We start from the raw sequence: 22,979 nt of genomic DNA on the forward strand, positions 1-22,979 counted from the left end.
TCCCCACTTTTAAAGCACTAATTTCGTTAGGTCCGCTTTTATTTCCCAGGGCACTTCTCTGTTCTCCACTGGCAGTTCCTTGCTCTCCCCGTTGTTAATGAGACATCCCCTGGGAGGAGAGAATGCACTGCCTTGGAAGAAGTTCGCACAGTGCCCTGGGCTCTCTGAATAAGAGATATCAAAGAAGACACGGGAAAATAGAGGAATAAAAATGAGCTCGCTGCTAGGGCTTACAGTGTGAATATAACCAGGAGCCCAGCGCCTTTGAGTCACCAGCAAGATTTGCCCGAGGTGAGCTCGGCACGTTGGCGTTAGGACGGGGAGACACGCCTTCTCACACAAACCTTCCAGATCCAGGCGGCTCGGCCAACTCAGGGGTGGTGCTACATGTCCTGCCACTGGCAGTCCCGACGGGCAGGGGCTGGGGACCGATCCCGAGCCACAGGTTGGAAAATAAGGAGCTGTCCCCCTGAGTGTCGCCCTGTAGAGCAGATCACGTGTGGTCGCTGGCGTGGGAGCCCCGGAGTTCAAGGGCTTGGGAGAGGGGAAGGAGACCTCTGAAACCTGACACCCAGCCCTCTCGCAGAGGAAACTTCGCAGGCTGGTGAGTTGGGGAAGCCGGGCTGTTATTGTTGGAATGCGTTCCCACCCACTCGGGGGGTTCTCAGCGGCCCGCCTGCCAGAAGGAAGTGAGACGTGGATGGGGAGCTGCAGGTCGGGAGAGGGGCGAGCCGAGCGGAGCGTGTGCCCGGCGCTAGCTGGTGCGGGGCGCGAGCGCGCGGAGCCGCAGCCCCTCGGCTCCCCGGGGTGCGGTGAAGCCGCCCCCGGAGCCCCAGGGAACCCGAGCCGGCTGTGTCTGTTCGGCTATTTCCGTAGCAAACAGCTGGTTAGGATTAAACAAACACCACCCGCTCCCGCCCAAAACCTGGTCACAGCAATGCCAGTTTCCTTCCATCTGTATCCCCAGACAGCCAAAATGATTAATAATAATAATAACAATAATAATGTGTTTAGAGAAGGGGAAGTATTTTAGTGAGCCTAGCCAGCTAAGTGATAGACATTTCTTTGCACTTCCTCAGGTGTGGTAGCCGCAGAGAAATCAAAATTTCTGTCTTCCAGGGTTTTTTGTGCTCAGTTACTTCCAAATTCTGATCCACGCATGGCAGCTATTAGGGTGTATGCATGTGTGCTTGTTCAAGTGGCCACAGTACCTTAGCTTCCAAGAGTTTCCCACCCAATGCAACATAATTTAATTATTTGAAAAATGCTGAAGCAGGTGACTAGCGAAAGCTGGAGGCTGTATTACTAGGGAAAAGCCGTGTTTGGTTAAAGTTACCACCCCTGTAACATATTTACTGGCTTTTTATTTCAAGATCTAAAATTAAGGGTATAAGGTTCCAGTTGATTAAATGGTACATTATTAAGTTAGGCCCAAATTAACAAATGTGGTTCCAGGGTTACTAGCAACAAAATTATTATTTAACATAACAGGAGGTATGAATTTTGATTTGGTCCTATTTTTTAAAATGTGTACTATTCTTAATATTTAGTTACAGTCATGCATATTCAGTGATATTATAAATAAATATATATTTTTATGCATGGTTGTATAGTTCTAAATTTGAGAAGTTAACAGAAAAGATTGACTTTGGCCTTATAGCCTTAGGCATTTAAGTTTGTTAAATTTTCAAGTTATTATAAAGTCCACATTGTAGAATTAAGTGAGAGCCATCCTTGCCTTGTGCCATTCCCCCTAAAGAGTTATTTTTCATAGTTTCCTAGCATGATCCTCTACCCATATGGGATCAACCCTTCTAGAAGGCAAGAGGGAATTTTTATGGATGACCAAAAAAGGGTCATCTTGACAGATAGTTTCATATTAATGAGGCTTTTCTGCTTAAGGATTATGGGCCTCTTATAAATGTTACCATCATTGCTTTCGAAAGGAAAGCAAAACATTTCAGATGAAACTGGATGAGCCTGTTCTCATAGTTGCCAAGAAGGAATAAAGGGAATCTGTCAAATGTAAGCAAATGACAACTCTCACAGGCCATTTCTGGAACAGGAATATTTGACCTGATAGCAAAGGTAACCCTAATACATCGGTCTTCCCATCTCCTTGGCACACGAGCTTATTCTAACATTACTTACTGGTTTCTGAGTTGCTTTTCATTTAGTTAACTTTTTTTTTTTTTTTCTGGAAAAGTGGAAGTCAGCCAAAACCCCAGGTGGTTCAGAACAGAAATCTGCTCTTTTCCCACCCTCACTCTGAGAAGTTTCAGGTTAGGTTTTTGGTCTTTTAGATCAGTAGAGCATGAAACATAGACCAACTATTCACATAAAGCTCAGCTCACAATTAATCTAGCTTCTCAAGTTGATTCATCAAGGTAGCTTAACCAATAGTTGAGCTCTTAAGCAAGTAATTGTAATGTCAAGTTGCAGGAAAACAATTACAGTAAAAATAGATAGGACAAACCAGGTGTTTCCCATGAAGAGTATGTCACTTTCTAGAGTTGCTGTCTAAAGGAGAATGATTTTTTTTACTCATTATTGGGTATACCTACAGCTGAAGTTTATGATACAGTAGTAGGATGTAGCAACATCACTAAGCATAATAAAAGCCTATTGTAAACCCCATACATGGAGTTGAGAGTATTATTTAATTAGTTTCTCACAGTCATTATTCATGTTCTCAAAATATTAACCTTCTCTCATAGGTCCTCCTTGAATGAAGGAAACTTGTCTAGATTACCAATAATGAGATTAAAACTCTGTTTAACATATAATCAAAAATATCTTTAATAAGTTGTCTTTTTAAGTAAACAACTGCTCATTGTATTAAGAAAAATAATTTAAGTTTTGTGTTTATTTATCAACAAATATTTATTAGTACCAAGCACTATTCTGGGCTCTGTGGACAGAACTGGGCAAAACAGACAACAGACTAACATCCCTGGCCCCATAGAGCTTGCCTTTTACTGGGGAGATGGAGAATAAACAAGACACATGCAAGCTCAATCTATACTACATATAAGTATATATGTTAAGTGTATACTATACTCATACAAGCATGCAGAATGTGTCAGTGGCGTGGCATGGCTGGCCCAGTGGGTGTTGAAATTTTAGATCAGGTGCCCAGGGAAAGACTTACTGTGAAGATGATCTTTGAATATTGGTCTGAAGGAAGTCAGAGAATGAGCCACGTGGTTGTGAGGAGGAAGAGTTTTCCAGACAGAAAGGATAACAAATAGGGGTTTGCCTGGCATCTTCCAGGAAGCAAAGCAGCCTGCAACACCTGGAGGGGGGCTGGAGTAACAAGAAATTGTGGAGGGGCGATAATGGGGCCCTGTCACAGAGGGCTTTGAAAGTCCCGAAAAACATGTTGACTTTTGATTTTTATTCTGAATGAAGTGAGAGGACATTATGATTTAGATATTGTCTATTGAAAATTCATTCAAGAGACTAGGCATACTCTGAGCCTTGGTATTCTTCTAAGCCAGTGGATAATAGAGGTTAATATCATGGAAATTACATTCTAGCTTAGAAAGAGAGACACCTAAGTCAATATACAAATTAGCAATTATACAAGTTTCAGTGCTATTTAGAAAAATGTAATGTGAAATAATGAGAGTGACCTGGGAGGGGTAGGAGAATGCTGTATGATTCAAAGGAAAAGCCTCAGAGAAGGCCATCTTTCTAAAAGATCACCCTGGCTTCCTTGAAGAGAATGTAGCATAGGCTGAGCAGGGAAGAGAGAGACCAGGTAGGGGCTATGCCAGCAGATGACAGTGGCATAGATCAAGGTTGGAACAGTGGTCCTAGAGAGAAAGAAAGAGATTCAGAACCTGTTCGAAGACAGAGCTGACAGGACTTGCTGACAAATCAGATAAGGGGTGGGTTGAAGAAAAGCAAGGATCAAAATGATCACCAGGTTTTGTATGGAGATACAACACAGATGGTGAATCTATTTCCTAAGGTGGATAAAGCTAAGAGAAAAAACAAGGTTGGAAGGGAAATGCAGAATTCATTTTCAGTCTTTTGAGGTATGTTTAGGTATCCCTTGGAAATTTTTGGATATAGAATTTGGAGCACTTGGAAGAAGTCATAGCTGCACATAGAAATTTGGGAATAAAGAGTATGGATGCTATTTGGACCCCTGGTCTTGAGGCTGTCACCAAAGGACCACACTCTGGCTTATTCTAACATCGAGGGATCTTGCAGAGGAGCCAGTAAAAAACTCCCCTTCCCCCCCAAAAAAGAGTGTCATCATGGAACCCAAGCCAGGAAGTGTTTCCAAAAAAAGGGGAATGGTCGCTTGAGTCAGATGTTGCAAAGATGCAGAGTGAAATGAGGACCAGGAAGTGACAATGGCCTGTGGCATCTTGGAATCACTGGAAACTTTGACAGAAGACAGAGTTCTTAAAAATAAGGAATTCAGAGAAACGAACTTTAACAAATGCTGGAAAGAGCATTTCGCAAAATCTCCGAAGAGAGACCACTAGAGAAATTCATGAGGCTACATAGAGGCTCTGGTAAAATCCATTTAAAAAAACTGGCTTGGAGAACAGATGAACAAAGGGACACATAATCAGAAATACTTACAAAGGTGTTGTGAGCTGTTGAGATAGTATGAAGAAGAGTAAGACCCAGAGTGGGCTGAAGCCTGGAAAAAGTGCTGGGGAGAACCAAAGATTCTTCTAGCATTGTTTAAAGCAAAGCGGTGAATAAGGAAGTTGATGGATGTGAGTGAAAGTAGAATTACTCAGTTTCTATTGTGCTTCCCTCTTCTTTCTACAAAAAAGAAAATAGTGTTCCAAAATGGGAAGGAATTGATAACACTAAAAGAAAATTAAAGTCAAAGGAAGTTGAGAAGATAAGTGACCGCAGTAAGTTCTTTAAATGGGAAAGAATAATTCTGGGATTGGTCCAGAAGACCTGTCTGAGGAAACTTGTGTTTCAGTTGAGACTGAAAGATGTCTGGGTGCCAGGCAGGTGGGGAGTTAAGACGGAACAATCCAGACAGAGCCAAAGCCCCTGCCGAGATCTCGATCTGGGACAGAGCTTGGTGCGTTCAGTGAGCTGACAGGGGGTTTAAGTGGAAGGTAGGGGGTGGAGAGAGGGGCATCAGGTGAGGCTGGAGAGACCACTCAGGAAGTCATTGCAGGGACTGGATAAAACCAAAGAAGACCAAGGAAAGCACCACTCTAAGAATTCTTTGTTGTGGAGATGGCCTGTGCTGGGAGGTTGCACCAAATGACCTTTATTATCTCTACTGTCTTACCCTTGATCTAATCCCTGGTATCTGGGGATAAGGGCATCTCTAGAGAAATGTGAGGGCGAGATGAAAAGTGTAGAGGAAGGACCTGTGTGTGCTGTCCTCTGATGGAGAAAGCTGCATCGAGCCCTGGGCTTGGTCTCCTCTGCAGACTTGGAGAAGGCCCGGTGCGCATCTGTTTCCGGTACAAAATGGGAGGAAGTCTTTGAATTCTGTGCTGTGGTTTTCTCCGTAAAACGACTGTGTGATAATAACTGAGTTATTGCAAAGATGGATTTCCCTTGAATCACAAATGTTCTTCTTTCTCATTCCCAGCAGTGTTTCTAATCAAGTGTGGTCTGCATGGTTCTGACTCCTTACAGTTTGTCACTCTCTCAAAGTACACTTTGACGTTCAAAATAAACCCATGCGTGAGGCCCAGGAAACCAGAAGTTAGCTTCCTATCACTTCCTGGAAAGTGTTGACTTAGGGTGATTTTCATGAATAAAGTCTTGAAGTCTGGTGCAATCGGTCTAAAGCGGTAATGTGGATCTTAAAATCAAAATGGTAAATATCCACATGCAAGGACAGTCTTGGCAGCTTGAGAACAGAGAATTATTTCAAGAGAAAAGAATTCAGATTCGTAAATGGTGACTCTATACTTAAAGAATCCATGTTTGCATCATGATAGTTTGTAAACAGTAGAAACAGTTCTGTCTTATTTTTCAGGAACTGTGTTTTTTACAAGTGTGTAGAAATTGGAATAGGATTAAAGAAATAGTTCAAAACTGCTTTTGAATTAGTCTTTTTTATAGTAAACATGTTATTGTGCATGATAATTTGATCCAAAAGATGAAAATAAGAACTCAAAGAATTATTGACACCCTTTGGAGAGCACAGATTCTACCTGGAAAGCATAAACTTTAGAGAAAATCACACTAGTTATGTCAAAGTTGACAATGGTATTTATTGCAATAAAAGATCTGCTCATTATATTAAAACTGATAATAGCAGTTTAACCTCTGGCATAATTTTTGTATATCTGAATTTTTTATTGAAAGGAGTCGCAAAGTGCCTCTGATATGTCAGCAGCATATTTGGTATTTTGGTTGTAAAAGGCTGAATAAGACAATTCCTGCTCTTGCAGAACTGAGAATCTGGTATGTTAGATCTGTGAACAGATAAATTTAGCGTCACCAGCTAAGGTTTAAGTTAGTGCTTTCAATGCAGTATTGTGATAACAAACAGGAAGATAAATTTAAGCGGGTTAAGACTATAGAAAGATAAGTTAGGAGTGGGAAATAACATCTGAAGTTCGCTCAGTGATTGTAAGCTTGGAGAAGAGAAGTCAGATTAGAGAAATAATGAACAAGAATGGCACTGACCATCTATTGGGAGAAATAAGAAATTTTTATAAAGTCTCAATTGCTGGTTTTAGGGAGGCGATAGTTGAACGAAAAGTGGTCCCCCGAATTGAAATTAGGTATAAAAAAGGTGAAGCTAGTTGGGGGAGAAAGATACACTGCACATGAATACCTGTGCTCATTTAATTGGATATGAGCAGGGAAATGGCTTCTGGAATCTGAACCTCCCAGAAGAGGTCAGGCTGGTGACAGCAACTGAGATATGCTGACTAAATCCATAAGACTAAGTGCCATCTCTCAGGGAGAAGTAATAGTCATAACATCAGACTCATGATTTTCTTCTTTTTCTGTAAGCACTGATCTGCTTTGGCTAATGAAGACATTTAAGTTCTGAGAAGAGGGGAAATGTAAGGTTGTATCTAATTATGTATATTTATTGTCATTCTTATCATTATTGTTAAATTGGAAGAATATATTAAAGATGGCTTTAGCTCTTAGTTTATGAATATGACATCATTTATCCCTTTCTGTGGGGTGGTCACTTCAAGTAACACTTCCTTTCTCTAGAATTCTGGTCTGTATTCTCTCTCAGCACCCACTTGTGAAAAACGGCAAGTACCTCAGTTAGGAATGTGTTCTAGTGCCATGGAATGGAAAAACCTAACAGATTCCCAGAGGGATTGAATCTGTTGATTTGGTCTTATTAATATCATGCTGTAATAACTGACACCCAGCCAGTATCAATTGAAAACCAATTATTTTCTTCATTTTCTTCAGGAGCTTTGTTCTAGCTCTGCTATGACTGACTTTATGTCACTTTTAATCCCAAGATCTACTTACCAAAACATAGTAAGTATCTTGATGTTCCAGGAGTTAAAGAATAATTCTCTAATAATGATTACTTTTGTAAAATATGTAAAATATCCTTAGCTTCCCCTACATAATTGGAAGTTAAGTTAGCTTCTTATAAGGCCAAGCATTCTCTATGCCCCTAAACTCCTGCCTGGACAAAAAAATTTATTACATAGTCTATATTGTCATGGAGGTAAAATTGTCTCCTTGAGTCTTTTTTTCTTTGACATTCATTGAAAGTGGAGCAAAGAACTTCCTTTTTAGTACTTGTCAAGGGAAAATTGTTCTTTTTCAGAACTTTATCTCAGAGCCCATTTTTCTCTCTTTTGATATTTTGTTGCTTCTAAGATGGCAAATTAGTGGCTTGTTGACCAGTCTTTCTGATGAGTTAAATTCTGCTAAAGTAGCTATGACTGAAAACAGCTAATGATTACTCTTCCCAGTGATCGTATTTACTTTATGTAGCAAAATTCCAAAGGCATGCATAATGTTAGAAGTTGTAGGCATACGAATAGAATTGTAGGGGAACAATTTGAGACAAGAAAGCACTTTATAAATAGAAGTTAATGTGTCCATGTTGTTGATAATACTATGGCCTGAAAATTCTGGAGCAGCTACCGTATAAAATCTTCCATTATTAAGGGCAAATCCTGGGTTAGATAAATGTTCAAATCCCTAGTTGTGAAAATATAGTCACATCCCTTTGTAGAAAGGGTCATTGGTGTCCTTCTATAGAAGGACTTAAGTCAATCCTCAGGAAGGCAATTGGCCTGTGATAGAATTTGAGGCGTGCTCACCATTACTGTCCATAACACTTGACTATATATTCTTGACAGTACGTTCTCTGTTTCCTCTCTCATGGATAAACATTACAAATATATGTAAGTAGACTCAGGTGTGGTAAGCTGGCAGATACTGTGGTTAGTCTGCAGACTGAAGTAATTGTAATTGATTAACCAGCTGAAGCATTTTTTTCCATCAGGAATGGTAGCATTTTTCTGGGCCAACCTCAGCCAACGGCTAGCATAAGAGATAGGCTTATAAACGGCTGCATAATCTCTAAACAGGTCCAGGCCCAGAATTGTAAACTAAATGGCCAACTTTTAGATACATGACACCAAAGATCTCTTGGTTGATTGCATTTGGGTAACTTTAGAGTAATCTTTAAAACCACTGCTGCCCTCTGAGTTGTTACCTTCAGAAATAGACACCAGTATACTATTCAGTCCAATTTCTAACCTGTCGGTCTAGAAAAACCGACTTATTACATAAAATAAAATGTTTCAGAATTGAGGACTTAATTCACAGGAATCACAAAGATAACAATTTGACTTTCCTTGGAGATAAAAATATACCTTATTGATTAGAGTAAGTAAAACAGAGTCCCGCATTTGCCACATTAACATATTTGGAAGTGTTGTCAAGCAACAAGGTAGGTCAAGTGTCTGATAGCCGAAGGCTGCTATGTAAGAAATAGCCCAAAGTAAACTAATTAGTTCATCATGGGAAAATTTGGACCTGGTTTTCTATCTGTACTTGGCTTATCTCCAAATAATAATTTCAAGTCAGTGAAATTTAGAAAACTGACATGGAAATAGTTGACCCACTTATTTGTAAGCAGCCTTCTATTTATTCCACCATAAGAAAAACCTAGGTCAGATAACTACAGAAATTTTTAGGAGGGTTTTATGGGATTTTTTATTTTAATTTTTCTTTTTTTTTGCAGAACTACTAGAATACTTAATCAAATGCACTGAATTCATTTCCAGTCTCTTTTCAAAGACATGAGGTTTTGCACTATTTTTCAGAAAAAGATTTCTATAAAGCTTTATGTTTGAACAGAAATTTAGACATATTTTTAACTAATTTTTAAGTATAATGTGATTTATCCAGGCAGTCTGAAGTCCATCAAAGCTTAGATGATAATATCAAGAAAGACAAAAATAAATAAATAAATAAAATAACCATTAGGAGCATATAAAGAGGTTAGGAAGAAATCCTTTTTACTATGGCATGGGTCAAAGCAGAAATCAAAACACTGGTTACAATGTAGTTTAAGATATTTATTGCTGTTAGGTTTTATCTTTTACTTTTAAAAAAGCAAATGCCTTTTTAAAAAATATTCTTAGTCTGGGGGGGTGCTGCAACCATTTTACCTTAGATTTGCTAGTTTCGGACAAAAATATGTGTTGTAAACATCTTCAATTCATGCCTTTGTAATTTTTTTGCATTTGTATTATTTTTTAATGAACAGAGACTCTAAAACTCTTTAAAGTCAATCACTGTCCTTCCAATTTACATATACCATTTGTCACTGGATATTGTGTCAGTGAGTAGCATAATCTGACTGGAGTTTTGCTACAACTTTTTCCAATGATTGAAGTTCAGAAAGGCATTAAAATGAATTAGCACCATGTGCAATGTTTAAATATTTCTTAAATATTTTATATTTTAATATTTAATTTTCCTATTTAGTATTTAATACATTTATTTAATACTTCTATTTAATACATTTAAATATTTTATATTTAATATGTATTAAAGTTTTGTGGTAATAGTGTACCTATAATTTTAGATTTTTAATAGAATTTATTTTTTTGTTCTAGTAGTGCTAAGCTACCCTATATTAAGAAGGTGCTTCTGATAGGAGCACTTGCACTTGAAGTGGTTTTAAAAATAGCATCAGGGGTGTATTCAAACTCATCTCTCCTGTTTCCTCTCCTGGTTCCCCAGGGACTAGGGGTAATATTGAAAATGTTGAACAATTAGCATGGCACCGGCTGACCAGTAAGAATAAAGGAACATTTAAGCCACACTGGTGTCTGCCTGCTGCATATCAGCTGAGCCAGGGGACCAGTATTAAACCATTACACAATAAAGCAGAGCAAACTGGCTTATTTGGAAATCAGACATATCCTAACCTTCAGTTCAGTCTACTTGATTCCAACATGTTAAAATGTCATATGGTAACAGGGGGATTATTTCTCTTCTTCTGAAATATAAGTGTAAATGATGAAGACTTCCTTGAAAAATTTCTTCCATTTTTATAAACTTGGACCAAACTGGAGCTATACATTTTTCTTCCATTTTAGATAATCAAGATTAAAATAGTTTTTAAAACCATGAATATTAGAGCAACCATCCCTCATGTGCTAGAATCTGTATGTCAATTGCTCCTTCGAATAGGTTTAGGATCACAGCCCAAATAAAGGACAGGAAGTGCAAGTACCACAGAACTAGAAGGAAAGCCATTCCATAACCATGAGATGGCTTCAGTGTCATAGTAATCAGGGTGGGGTCTGAAATAACAAGGGTGTGACTTTAAGAACCAGCCAAGTTCATGCATAAAACATAGGTACACTTATGGTTTTTCTATATATCAATATCTTTCATGAGAAATAACCTTGTGGAAAAAGACATTGAATTAGCCATGAACCATGACAGCCGTGAGTTGAAATATCTACAGAGCTCGCTGGTGCTAATATTCCCAGTAATTTTTGCTGAGTGAAAGATCCAGGAGGATTTATTAGTGTTGGTGATAAGCCAAATAGAGAGGGAAAACAGACTGAATTTTCACTTCATGAGCTAATTAGGTTTGATGTAGAACTACTGCTAACATAGTTGATCCCTGGAGGACCTACTGTGTGCAGCATCCTAACTGAAGAGATTGATCTGCTTTGTTATTAGTCCTACAAAAGTCACGTGTCTTTCTCAACCTGCCTTTCTACCAGTTTTTGCCTAGTGTGTGTTTTGTGTTGGTATCACTGTGAAAATAGAGGTGTGGGGGTAATGGGAGTGGCTTTTCCAGGTTTAATAACATTTTTCATCATCAACTAGAAAGAATAGTCTCCCTTGAGAACCAGGTGTTACAACTTTTACTAACAGTTTGGCCAAAATCAACACATTATGTATCAGGCTTCTTTTCTGAGACGTATTAGCATGACAATACCTGGTCATATAGCCTGACATATTTTTTTAAGTTTAGGTAGGAATCTATTGGAGAAGAAAAAAAGTCCCCCCAAATTCCCATAGTGAAGCAATAATGGGTATAATAAAAGGGTCACTGCAAGAGGAAAAAAGTGCAGTTGTGAAATCGGTTAATGCTGTGTCCATTTTAGGCTCACCTTGCTTCTCCGCCTGAGTCCCTTGTCGGACTCCCTGGCTACCCCTGGGACCTGCTCCTCTTGCCTTTGCTCTAACCTTTCTCTCATTTCCACGAGAGAATCAGAGCGTACCTGTCCCTGGCCCCATGGACTCAGGGCCCTCCTTCCCGCCCCATAATCTGATATTCTAATCGTGGCTAACGGGCTAATTGGCCAAAATATAATAGTGTTAGGTTTGGGAAGTCATACAACCAATCTGCATAATTTGCCAGTTGTAGATTTATGCATTTGCCTACTAGCTAAACTTTATTTGTAACTCCAAGATCAATACTTCTGGTATCTCTGTGGTCATTCACAAACATGCATAGACGTGGGGAAAATTTTGAGTCTCCTGATGGGCCTGTTCCCAGCTGAGGTCAAACAAGTTGACGCTGTCTTGTTTCAGTTTCTTACCTTTCAGTTTCTCATGCTGTAAACAAGTGTCCTTTTCATGGTTTATTTAATGCCACATGTTTCCCATTTTTGTGCTTTTTAGGTGGTAGTTTTTCTGTTTAAAATGCCCCCCAAGCATATTGCTGAAGTGATTAGTGTTCTTACGTGCAAGAAGGCTGTGATGTACCTTATGAAAAAAATACATGTGTCAGATAAGCTTCATTGAGGCATGAGTTATGGTATCATTGGCCATGAGTTTGATGTTTATGAATCAATGATAATATTAAATAAGGTGCCCTTAACAGAAATACACATAAAACGGGGTTTATATTGATCAGTTGGTGAGCAGAGGCTCACAGGAACTTTATCCTGTATTTCTCCTGGGAACAATGGCTCAGTATCCACTAATTCAGTATTTGCAGTGACTTTATAGAACAAAACTACCATGATTAACAAAAATCAACTGTGTTTACTTCCTCCCACAGAAGCGTTTACGATAGTTTAGAGATGAAAATGCAGTCAAGTAGCTAAAGGAACAAGAACAAACAAGCAAAAATAGAGTTATGTAGTCCAGAAGTAGACAAAGGTAAAGTAGTTTAACCAGGGAACCTTTAATCACTAAAACATTAAGGAAAAAAACTGAATTCTGATCTTCCAGACAACAGAAACAAACAAAAATAATGAGTACCATAGCTTTTCTTATCAGATTAAAGAAAGTATATCAATTTATTGGGAGAGACACATTTCTTTTTCTGTCGTTACTTTTTAATAGTAGCTTTATGGCACAAAGCCCATTATGGATAATGTTTTTAATTGTAGTTTTATAAATAATGTAGAAATGGACTTTATATGATTGCTTTTATATTGACAATAAGAAAGCCTAAGACACCAATCCTATCTCATTGTTCTGTGAAGGATTTCCATGGGGATCTAAAGTTTTCTGTATGTTTCCGGGATGCTGAAGTGAAATGTGGTACTATCACACATGTTATGCTGACATTTACATTTTTAAAGAACTTCAGATGAAATTATTATAATGGTGGAATTATCCAGTTTTCTAGTAAATGGGAGGGGGAATATATTTGAGCAGGCTACTGTTTTGGTGTTTCCAAAATCACTGTTGAAAGAGAACATGTGAATTTGCCTGTGGATTGGAGAGTCAACATGGAACATCCCAGAAAAATGAGGGAAGCTATGGCCTCCAACCCACACCAGACTACTCCAGTTAAGAACACTATGTTAATTAGAAATATTGTGTTGATTGTGAGGTGAGATATACCTGAAACTGACTCCACCAAGCCTGTCTCTTTTAAATATCTGTGCTCATTTTTTTTTAATGAATTCATCTTACCACTGGTGCTCAGAATTTTCTGATAGAATTTGGAGTCATAAAGTATAGGCTCAAATAGTGAGTAAAGAAATGTTAAGATAAAAATAGTTATTCACAAATAAATGTACATATATTTCCCCAGACTCTAGATAAGAAGACATTTTAAGTAAGAATAGGCTGTTGACCTACAGGGGATAAAAAACAAGAGCTTCAGAAAACTGAAGGAAAACATTGTTTTTAACCATCATAGTTTATAAATGATATAGGCAATTCAATTTCCCTATTTTTAAAATGAAGAAGAGTAAACAAAAAAACTTGATTCAATTACATATGATAAATACAATTAAATGGAGATACAATTTGATTTATTGGAAGCAATATGAGTTTTATGCAGATTTACTATTGGCAGTGCCTTACCAGAATGTAGTGCATTCTGGAAAATATCTACTGAATCAAATATGTGTAAATATAAAAAATAAATCCATGTCATGGGATGGTATGGGGTGGTAAGGGGTGGGGAGGTGAAGGGCTGTTTCCAGGGAGCTAAAAGTAATATAAAATCCTCAGTTACTCTTGGCTATTTAGATAAAATCTTTGATAGCATTGATTTAGCATTTTATATATATATTCTTTAATATGGTACTTTCAAAGAAAATGCTCCCTTTTATAAGGAATAAAGAGGAAAATTAATAGACTATTTAGATGATGGTACAAATAATTGCTCTACCAAGATGGCAGCCACCTTTGACAAATGGAGCCATTGCCTGGCCAACAGCATTTCTGGGCATGGTTTTAAATTCCCGAGCTGATTTTTCCTGAATTCAGAATGGTAATACTGGCTGCTCAGAAGAGTTGATGTAGTGTAGAAAGCACAGATTTGAACATGGGGAATTCAAGTCTTGCCTTAACCTCAGCATGCTGCTCTCGTTGCCCTTGGGCTGAAGGGGACGATTACCTGCCTTCAGCCACTCCTACCCGAACCTATGACAGAAATCCTGGCAGAAGAGAGTCTGTGGCTCTGTTCTCGAATGGGATGATAGGTTTTGGTCATCTGTTTATAAAATTACTAATTTTAAAGACTCTTGAAATATTATTAGCCTTTGATCATCAATTCTAACAGATAAACCCCTTCCTCCCATTCCCCACATGTTGCCATCTAAAGAAAGCATATCACTGGGGATGTGTAAGATGTGTAGCCCAAAATAGATTTTGGAGAAATCTTTTAAAAAACCATTCACAATAGGAGCACCTGGGTGGCTCAGTCGTTAAGCGTCTGCCTTCGGCTCAGGTCATGATCCCAGGGTCCTGGGATCGAGCCCTGCGTCGGGCTCCCTGCTCTGCGGGAAGCCTGCTTCTCCCTCTCACACTCCCTCTGCTTGTGTTCCCTCTCTTGCTATGTCTCTCTCTGTCAAATAAATAAATAAAATCTTAAAAAAAAAACCATTCACAATAGAAAACTAAAGAGTCCTCTAACATATTCCTGTCTCTGATAAGCTATGAAAATAGTACTGGTTTGGTAAGTTAAGTGACATTCTGCTTCTCTATAACAAATATTTACTCATGCTTTTTAAACAATAAATTAGCTAAAGGTAGGCTCAAGTTAGAAATTTAACTGATTAAATCCTTTGTAATTTAGCAGAGTATCCTCTCCACACATAAACTATCAGTCATGTTTTATATTAAGACCCCCAACTCTGGAGGACAATTAGCAAATTCCTAGATGATCTCATTTTATGCCCTGCCCCAAAACAATGGAATTGAGCTCAGTCATATTTATCTTCCAATTTAACACACTTGTTTAAAAAGCAGACTCCCAGTTTTACTCTAAATATGATTACATTTACATAAATGTCATTTACAAACAACTGTCCTGGAACATAGGCATTGCATAAAGTGAGGTGTAGCTGTATATTTACTTAACAAGAAAATACTTACAGGGGTGTCATGTTTCATAGCTCAGTGACTGATGCTGGCATAAAATGAAAGTGTGCATTCATTGTTCTTCCTTTTTGCATTGCTTTTCATGCTCAAATACAAATTTCCTGACTTTGGGGATCAACATGCTAGAAGACAGTACAGTATTGTCTTGTGTTTAAAAGCAACAAGCTGTGGATTCTGACTGACCTAGATTTAAACCCCAGGCCTGCCAATCATTAGTTTTGTGATTTGGGCAAATTAATTAACCTTTCCGAGTTTCAGTTTTTCTTTTGCAAAACCCCCAAGGGTTATTGTGAGGATTAAATTAAAGGATGTAAAATGCTTAGCGTAATAGCAACTCAACAGGAGGCTGCTAATATTAATTCTAATTATAATCTGGCAGCTCAACAAGTGATTGTTAATATTAATTCGATTTATGTCTACACTGAAAAACAGGAGGATAATAGAATGTTTGGACAGATTCCTCTCAGTTTTGTTTTCTAAGTGTATCATATGTATTAGTTATGTCCTCTCTCTATTGATTCTTTCCTCCCATTATAAATTATTTATTTTTAATTTTTATAATGCTGTTTGTTTTAAAAATATGTAATACTTTCATGTGGTTCAAAATTTAAAAGGCCCAAGGAGTGCCTCCTGTCTAGTTCCCCTCCCAGAAGCAAAGCTTCAAAATCCATTTCATCCATGTATAATTAAACAGTTGGATACACATACTCTTCTTTCTCCCTTTTTTGCACAATAGTTATCATACTGGTTAGGGTTGCCAAATGAAATACATGACATCCAGTTAAATGTGTAGTATTTGTGACACGATTACACTAAAAAATTACTTGGTCTTTTTATTCAAACTTCCAGTTTAACTAAGTGTCCTGAATTTTATTTGCTAACTCTGGCATCCGTAAATTACTAGTCATGCTGTTTAGCATCTTATTTGTCTGCTTTTGAATTGTTGTATTTTTTCACGTTAGAATCACCTGAGCTGGTTTTAGACTTCTCTATCCCCAAATCACACACTGCAGACCAGTTCCATCAGAATCATTCAGGGTTGAACTTGGGCAACAGTACTTTTTTTTTCTCCCAGTGATGGTCTTTGAGCAAGAATCCTTTATTGCAGTCACAGAACGAGAAATGTTATTAATAAGTGTTTGCAATTGCAACACTAATTACAAAGAAATGAAAAGATTACAAAGAAATTGTTGCTGATAGGGCTTTATACCAAGATCATTTTCACCTACTCAGGGTCTCCCCATTCGCTAAGTGGCAAGCCAGGTGCTTTACAAATACTGTTATGACCCTGTCTACACAGGAGGGATTTCAGAGCCAAGTTAACTAATTGTTCATGCCACAGAGCTAGTAATTCGAGGAAAAGGAATTAGAGCCATGTCTGGCCCCAAAGTCTTGTTGGGGTCACATCCCGATCTGACCTAATTCTGAGATTCCACTTTTATTAACGCTATTCTGAAACTCCAATTTTTAATTTGTTTTTTTTAAAGATTTTATTTATTTATTTGAGAGAGAGAATGAGATAGAGAGAGAGCATGAGAGGGGAAAGGGTCAGAGGGAGAAGCAGACTCCCTGCTGAGCAGGGAGCCCGATGTGGGACTCGATCCCGGGACCCCAGGATCATGACCTGAGCCGAAGGCAGACACTCAACCGACTGAGCCACCCAGGCGCCTCCAATTTTTAATTTGGAAAACAATTCAGAAGAGCTGTTTCTCTTTCTCAGCGGACTACTATCTCAGTTAAAATGCCTTCTAGAGAAAACCAGCCGAGAGAAACCAAACAGGTAAAATTCCTTGGGGTTCAAGTTTCTTTCATCTCTGTCAATCTTTTGCAAGGTAGTTCTGGATTTTGTGTTTGTTGGTTCACTTGCCTGGAGTCACCTGAGCATGAAGGGCTTATGAAAAAAGAGTTGACAGACATAACGATGAGCTGTGACTTAGGGGGAAAGGAAGCCGTGTCTTTTGGTCAGGAACTTGATCGTTCTGCTCAGATTGTGTGCATAGCATACCCATGTCTTGATGTGTAACTAAATGAAGGAACTGGATTAAAACGAGGGGTGGGTATCTTATTCCTGCACATGCCAAATATTTTCTTTCTCATCCTTTGTGGACATGTTTTATGAGATGCATGATATAGAGACAGACCACAGAACCATTCTGGTTTTTGTAGCAGAGGACACAATGTATCTGTTTCAAGGTCATTTCCTGGTAATGATATCTTCTGGGGAATTTGAGGCCCAGATTCAGGGAGGAGAGATGAAACCGAATCCTATTCCTGGCTTTGCTCCTTTCATCTATCTCTATATTTACAGCACTTACGAAAGTCTCTTGCATATAGTTGATGTTCAGTAAATGTTTGTTGAGCTCTCTTGACATTCTCTTTTAAAACTGAGAATAGACTGTGTTCTGGGTAGTTTGGCAATGCAGGGATATGAGTGGGGCTGAACCCAAGCACCGTTATCATGGACTCAGAAACTGCAGATTTGCACTGGGGTCTTAAGTTCTCTGAATTTTGATCATTTCAACTCACCTAGAAGCATCTTTAGAAGATCAACTGACCTTGAAATCTTAACATTCAGCAAAAAGTAGTTGAGAAAGAATTCCTTAAGGTCCAGTGAATTTCGGAGAGTGTATGATGCCTGACAGTGCAGAGCAAGTTTGGATGCTAAAAAAAAAAGAAGAAGGAAGAAGAAGAAGAAATCCATGAAACCAGCATTTGAGTGATTCTAGTAGTTTGGAAGTGGGTTTTGACCCAGCATCCTGTGACAGCAACAAAGAAATTGTAAGTAAAGTTTTCTCTAAGGACTATGAAAGAAGGGGGAGAAAAATGGAAACCAGGTCAACTTCTTAATATCGTATTAATTCTCTTGGTGTTTTGTTAATTTTATGAATTCGTATGAAGTTTCTTGATTTTGTCTTTTTTAGAAGTATGATGATCATGTGTGCCTTGCCACATAGTGGGCTCCTTACTGTGCATTACTGTTAGTGCACCTTCTCCAGGTAGAAGGACTAACCTTTATAAGCTCAGAATGACATATAGCTCTTGTTGGGAGTTTCTAAAATTTCCCTTTGTCCAGCCCAGGCCTTTTTTTATCCTGCTTCTAATGTTTTCACCTCCGTTCATCTTTGTTCTTTAGACCACTTATCTGAATTTTTTGGTAGCCTTTTGCCTGGGGCTTCTTTCACATTTGGAATCCAGTAATGCAAATATGTCTTTATAAATTATGGCTCAACAATTTGGAATTTCCCCTTTCCTCCTCACCATTTTATTGTGTCTTTTTTTCAACACTAGCCGTAGACTTAATGTATTAGCAAAAGTACAGATTATTATAGATTCAATTAAATGCCGCTGGTAAAGTGCAAAGTGGTTTTCTTAAGTTAATTATTTACAATAGCTTTTAGAGTCTGAGGAGCTCAACCAATTATAATACAGATATTTAGAATGGGTTTGACATTTTGGGGAGAGGGGCATGATTCTATATGCCCCCCCATACCTTTTTATTAGTGTCCCTCCATCAGCCCATTGACTTTATTTTACTAAATTTCTTCCCTATTTTCCCATTCAGGAATTTCATTGATACAAATCATGCTTTAGTCTACCTTTGCCTCGGTTTCATTATTCATTCAACAAAATATGTTGTGTCTCTTTTTACCAGGTACTCTGGTAATGAAAATTTGCCTTGGAAGACATAGTTTAGGTGACTATGGGAGGTAGTAAGTTTAATGAGTCAACCTAATCATGACTAATGAGTGAACTAGTTAATATATCACCTCCTTGGTGACCTCTTGCTCTAATACAGTTAATACCCTTCCACTAGATCCTTAGGCGTATCTGTTTCTTTCTTTTTTTGATTATTTATTTATTTATTTGACAGAGGGAGAGAGAGAGACAGAGAGAGAGGGAACACAAGCAGGGGGAGTGGGAGAGGGAGAAGCAGGCTTCCTGCAGAGCAGGGAGCCCGATGCGGGGCTCGATCCCAGGACCCTGGGATCATGACCTGAGGGAAGGCGGACACTTAATGACTGAGCCACCCAGGCGTCCCAGGGGTATCTGTTTCATAAGGACTTCATGAGGCCTTTAGGCACGGTGGCTGGGCAGATGCTGGTGCAGGGAGGCCTTTCAGTATACCTCGAAAGCACTGGCTGCAGAGGCTACTGTTAGAGAATAGCTCCCTAAAAGTATATATGGGAAAACACAGGAGGTTTTCTGGCAGTTTGCCTTTGTACCACACAAGGGAAGATCAGCCATAACCTTTATTTAAAAAAGATGTAGAGGCTGAAATAAAGCAAGTGAATTAAGTAAAAAAGTTTGCAATCCTCTGTAAAATCTTCATAATATAGGTTCTGGAAATTCAAGACAGATGAAATTTGTTCACAGGCAGACCTGCCTTGAGAGTTCAGTTCCTGAGCAGTTAATATATCTCCTGTCCAAGGATCCAGTCCAGAGTAAAATAGTCACAAACGGTAGCTCAATAGCAAACTTCTTCCTTCAGGTTACATATAATGTGAGTTATTTGCATTCTGTAGTGATATTGTTTTCTTCGATTTTCTTGCAACACTAGCCATTTTTATACATTTAAAAGAGGATTCTTGCTTTCTCTTGAAGTTCAGATTATTTTTATTTTGTATCCTCAAAGTTTGAGGTCTAAGATAATGTGTTGCTTCATTAAGAACTTTACATAGGAGATTGTAGAAATGAGGATTTGAGCCCATTTTTTTCTTGTGTGAGATTCTGTGATAGTGTGATTTATAAGAAATATATGTACATATATATTTGATCATTCAGATGACCAAAACATATTTCTCAAATATATTTGGTCTTTATCTGCAGTTCCTGGCTCATAGCTCTGGAAACGCTTGGAATTTCCTGAGTGATAAGCACAGTGGAGCATCTTTTGTCATAATATTTGGTCTCCCCTTCTCAGTTCCTGACATAGCTTCAGAGCCATCAGGGTGACATGGGTGTCTTGGTATTCGTAACAAATTCCTTTCCATTACAACCAGGTTTATGTTAATGAAATGACTTTTGAGAAAAGGCCAGGGATGAGGGAACCAACTAGGAAGAGAGGATTAGAACTTGCGGTCCCACCTGCTGATTTCAGAATAGGGGAGAGGAGCTGGAGGTTGAATTAATCACCAATGGCCAATGAGTTGATCAATATGCCTAAGTAATGATGCCTCCATAAAAACCCCAAAAAGGAGGGGGTTCAGTGAGTTTCCAGGTTGGGGAACCAAAACATTTCCACATGTGACCATGCCAGACCCCAAACTCCATGAGGACAGAAGCTCCTTTGTTTGCTGCCTTGCCCTATGTATCTCTTCATCTGACTGTTGATTTGTAACCTTTAATAGTCTTTGTAATATATCCATAATCTAGGGAGTAAACAGGTTTCCTGAGTTCTGAAAGCAAATTAATAGGACTTAAGGAGGGGGTTGTGGGAACCTCTTTACGGCCCCTTGCTCAGAACTAGAGGTAACTTCTGACTTACAACTGGCATCTGTATTGGAGGGGGTTCTTGGAATCTCCAATTTGCAGCTGATCGGGTAGGAGCACAGGTAACAACCTGGGCTTCCAGTTGATGTCTGGAGTAGAAGGCCATCTTGTGGAACTGAGCTCTTTACCTGTGGAATCTGGGTGTTATGTCAGCATTGAGCTGAAATCTCAGACACTCTATCAGAGAATTGCTTATTGGTGTGGGGAAGCCTACACACACACACACACAGTGGAAATGGTCCAGGAACCCAAAGGAGGTTTCCTCTTCAGTAATCTTACCCTGAATCACTTAAATCAAACCCTTTCTAGAATCTCATCAAAATTTTCTGTATTTTAACTGGACATGGTTCTGAACACCAAAGAAGTAGAGGTAGGTATTAAAATCAGCTATTAGTAGAGTTGGAAACTGTACACTCAACCACCAGGGGTTCTTTTAATTTTATAGCTTTATCCTGAACTTGTGAGTTTCAGATTAGTTTCTCCTTCAATTCAACATGTAAGGTAACTTTGATGGTAAAGACATTGTTTCTTATGCAGAGCATTCAGAGTTTTTAGCGGGCAGGCTGGAGTTGTCCAAGACCAGCTGTCTGCATTACAGAACCACACAAATTTGATCTAACCGAGCATATATTAGTGTCTCCAGCAAATATTTGTTGAACACCTATTTTTAGTGAGGCTCCGAAGTGAACAAAGTGTGCGAGGATGCAATCTAGATGGGAAAGTGAATGATAATAAACAAGAAGGCAGATTATCAGCTGGGAGGAAGGGCCACACAAACACTAGACTGATGCCATAGAAAGTGAATGGGAGCCTTCATTAGATTTGGGGGCCCTACACGATCCCTCTGATGAAGAAACATTTAGATTGAGAAGTGAATGATAGTAAGAAGGCCGTTTGTGAGACAGGGGAGGAATAGGGTATAGGCAGAGGAAACAGCCCGCGCAAAGGGTCTAACACAGGACGAAACGTGGCTCCTTGAAGGAGTAGAGGGTTAGTAGGGAACAGTCATCCAGGTCATACAGCACTTTGTAAGGCAGAAAAAAGGGACTCTGGGTTTTATGTTCAGTTTGATGAATGCCATTGGAAAATATGAAGCAGGGCAGTGATGTTGCCTGACTATAATTTTGAGGGAAAATCTGCTTGTTATGTGGGGAAGGATGGGGGAAAAGGCAAAGCCAGAGGCATGAAGACAATTTAGGAGACTCTTACTAGCTGCAGTGACCGTGCCCTTTGTTCAAATGAGACCCTTCTGAGAGTGCAAGGGGCCACTGTGAACCGAGTAGGAGTGGCAGGTGGGTCTGTGGTGGGAACACGCAGTTGCTTGAGCCGTCACGGTTGCCTTGGTAACGTAGTGGAGGCTTTATGCTGTTTCACTTAATCCCTGCAATAAACTCAGTGTGCCAGGCACATGATAGGTGCCCAATAAATGTTTGTTGGGTGAGCGAATGAGCGAATCTGGGGGAGATTAGTATCCTTGCTTTATAAATGGAGCTGTGCTACAAGTATATTGTAAGCCTAATTTTGACTATAAAACCTATCCTCTTTCCTCAATTTCTTACCAAATGCCTCATTCTTGTTGCTTTTTAAGTGTTTCTAGATCGTCTCACATGTATTTACATTTTCCTCCTTCATTTCCTCCTAGCTCCTAGGGTTAGTGTTCTACATACAGAGGTTCTGTAAATGTGTTTGCTGTACCAGTTTTTATCAAAGGCAGGAATCGGACTGGCCATTGACAGTGTCAGGTCCCCAGGCAACTTTCTGATCTTTCCTTTGAAGTGCCCCGAGGCCTCCACCTGGGCAATATGTCAGGGTTGATTAAACAGGCTGATGATGGGCATGCCTTAATGTTCCACTCGCCCCTTATACAAAGAACTCCCTCCTCTGTCCTCTCTGCTCATCCGGCAAATTGGTGTCACCTTACTTCCAGGCGAGGAGACCTAGGAATTACTTCAAAAGGACCCAGCACACTCTTTCTAAGCAGAGTAGCTTCTGCCTGTTCGATAGATAGCACTGAATTCTCAACAACAACAAAAAGGATGATCTCACTCTCCTACTTTGAATTACAGGTCTAGAAGAAAGTTCAAATTTGTATATTTTATATAATTTGTATTGTAAATTGTACATATTTCTAGCGTACTCCATAAACATTCAAAGCAGACTTATCTTCTGACAAGATCAGGTTCAGTAGAGGACTGGCTTTTAGGGAGTGGTGT

The 22,979-nt window shown here is 39.1% G+C and overlaps 1 protein-coding gene across 4 annotated transcripts in view; it reads left to right on the forward strand.

Annotated features, from left to right (window-relative positions):
• RAB27B (RAB27B, member RAS oncogene family) overlaps window positions 1–22,979 on the forward strand; it is a 140,976-nt gene that overhangs the window by 85,897 nt on the left and 32,100 nt on the right. Inside the window, exon 1 of one of the 4 annotated variants that reach the window (XM_027577368.1) lies at window positions 389–604. The exons of 2 other annotated variants lie outside the window; for them this stretch is intronic. The gene's annotated coding sequence lies outside the window, so the exon portion shown is untranslated. Of the gene's footprint in view, window positions 1–388; window positions 605–17,966; window positions 18,055–22,979 lie in introns of those variants that run through there. One more of the 4 variants, XM_027577371.1, reaches the window with a different exon arrangement.

Source organism: Zalophus californianus, chromosome 14 (genome assembly GCF_009762305.2).
Source record: "Zalophus californianus isolate mZalCal1 chromosome 14, mZalCal1.pri.v2, whole genome shotgun sequence".
In the NCBI taxonomy this organism is placed as follows: Eukaryota; Metazoa; Chordata; class Mammalia; order Carnivora; family Otariidae; genus Zalophus; species Zalophus californianus.